The following is a 2,798-nucleotide window of genomic DNA, read 5'->3' as shown; positions in this document are numbered from 1 at the left end:
AATATATAATCCCCAATAAATTTTTTTGGGTTTAATTATTCTATTGGTCTTTATGGTTTCGTAAAATTTTTAATTAGGTTTTTATACTTTTTTTTTTAATTGGGTTCATACACCAAATTTTTTTTTAATTGAGTTCCTATATTTTTTTTATTTGAGTTTCTACACCATTTTTTTTTAGTTGGGTCCCTATACAATTAAGCCAATTACTATTAAGAGGGACCTAATTGAAAAAAAAATTTGGTGCAGAGATCCAATTAAAAGAAAAAAAAGTATAAGGACTTAATTGAAAATTTTGCGAAACTATAAGGAACAACAGAGTAATTAAACCTTTTTTTACGCTATTTCTCAATTTAACAGATAAAAAATTAATCCTAGTAAATCTAAGCTTTATTTAAGAGTTTGTTAGTCAATGAATTACTGTATGTACAAGATAAAATTCAAATTTTAAACTCCCATCACTTTCTTAAATAGACGAATAAACTGATTATTCGACCAATCCAAATTAGTTATAACCGTCAATAAATTAATCTCCTTTCTTTGACGTTAGAAGTTAGAATGCTAACTTCGTACGTTAGTCATAAACAATATTCATTTAATCTTATACTAATTTACGCGTGAGATGAATAATTATGAAAGTTTTAATATGACTGGATCCAGTCCTCTCTAATTTATAAGAGAGAGTCATTATATTCCATACGTGACTCATACTGCACCTAGCTATAACTTCAATTAAAATGTTTGGTATGTATAAAATAAAATTCAAATTCAAATTAAATATTAAGATTATAAACATTTTTTTTCTTAATAAATTTAAGAGAGGAGCTTGAAAAAAAAAAAGACAAACATGATACATTTCTAATATGTATTACTAAATAGAGAAATCTAGATACAATGAGAAACTTGCATGTAGCATTTGAAGTCAGTCAATGGAGGATTAAAAAGCTTAGCATATTTCACCTAATTAAGCTAGCTTAGAAGCTAAAAAGGATAACATATAAAATTGCTAGTGATAAAGTAACTAATTTGGTCATGAATTAGTTATTATATGATGAAGTATATTACATACACGACCAATAAATTCTACTATATATACTTTGACTTGTAGGATAATTAAGATGTGGCCAGAGGAGTCCCATATTTTCTTCTTTTCTTTCTTGAATGTATGTAATGATTGATTATCATTTATCAAAACACATCTAAATTGTAATCAATATACAAGATTGAACCACTAATAAGCTCAATGAATATATATAAAAACACTTGTATAGAGTTATAGATTGTTTACTAAAGGAGTGAGTCATGATCAATATCAATATTAGTCTGTATTTTTTATTTATTTAAAGAATAGTAAATATTTTAATGAATTTTTAACAAATATTTATTATTTTGGAAATCATCTAGCTAGATGAGTATAAACAATTTAGTTTAAAAAAACTATTATAAATCTTAATAAATGAACCCAAATCCAAATCAAGAGGAATTCAAAAAACAAAAATTCATCATGCATTCATGCATCTACACATTTTCATAAAAATTTAGGTTCATATACCATCATCTTCGAGAGATGTGATATTTTGAAGAGAAATTGACACGATTATTAATTATATTTCAATTCTTTAGCTCCAATTAGACCATGCATTACACTTATGAATTAAGGAATTACTCTATTTCATGCAAGTGGTAATGAAGTGGTTAAGAACCAGCTATCACTTTAATTTGCAAATGATAAGTTTTTTTACTTGATTGTCAAGCTCTAGGTTTCATTTTATTTTCAATCATTTAAGACCTAATTTTCATTGAGTATAAAATTCTTTGGATTATTTAATTTGTTTATTGACACAAGAAACACTAATAAGTGATGGTACTGAGAACACTAATTTTCTCGGTAAGACTATATAAAATAAATGTCCTTGATCCAATTATGATTTATAAATTATAATTAAATACAAATATCTTGGTTTTACTTTTGCTAACATAATCAATAAGATACATAGTTNNNNAATTTAATTAAAAATTTGATAAAATTATAAAAACTAACAAAATAATTAAACCTTAGTTATATTTTATTATGGCTAAAATGAAAAGAACGGTACGGATATTTCGTTGGGTTATCGTATCTGTGTATTGGATATATTTCGAATACAATACTTACTGACACTTATTTAATACGTGTGTGTTGTATCCAATTATGTCTTAAAAAAATTTTTCGCTCAGACATAGTTGGACATACTTAAATATCATCACGTGTCAGCGTGTCCATCTTATTTTTAACATATATTTTTAAAATAAATTTTAATATAGTATATATTATTATTTATTAAAAAAATATTTTAAATACTTGATATAATTAAAATAAGATATTAAAAATAATTAAAAATTTTAATTTATATTTTAATATTAATAAATATCAAAATATCATTATAATTTATCTTAAATTACTTTATATTTTATATATAGTCAAATTAAGCAAATAATGAATGATGAAAAAATTCATAAATGTGATTGGATTTTTTTTTTCCGATGACTTTTTGATGTCCACCAAAGAATCTAAACAGTTGACTATGATAATACTACACGAAGCCCAACGGAAAATTCTTAGGAGTTTTTTATGGTATAAATAAAAACGGTTACAAAATATTAATAAGTCTGTATAACAAAATTATTTTAGCGTACTACTTGTTATATATTGATGGAAGAGAATATATCTTTTTATTAACTCTAAGAGCATCTAATAATGACTTTAAAAAACAAATAAATAAGTTTACATTAATTTATTTTGTCAATACTAAAAAAATACA

The sequence above is a fragment of the Arachis ipaensis genome, chromosome B04 (genome assembly GCF_000816755.2).
Source record: "Arachis ipaensis cultivar K30076 chromosome B04, Araip1.1, whole genome shotgun sequence".
In the NCBI taxonomy this organism is placed as follows: domain Eukaryota; kingdom Viridiplantae; phylum Streptophyta; class Magnoliopsida; order Fabales; family Fabaceae; genus Arachis; species Arachis ipaensis.
This window is presented reverse-complemented; position numbering follows the sequence as displayed.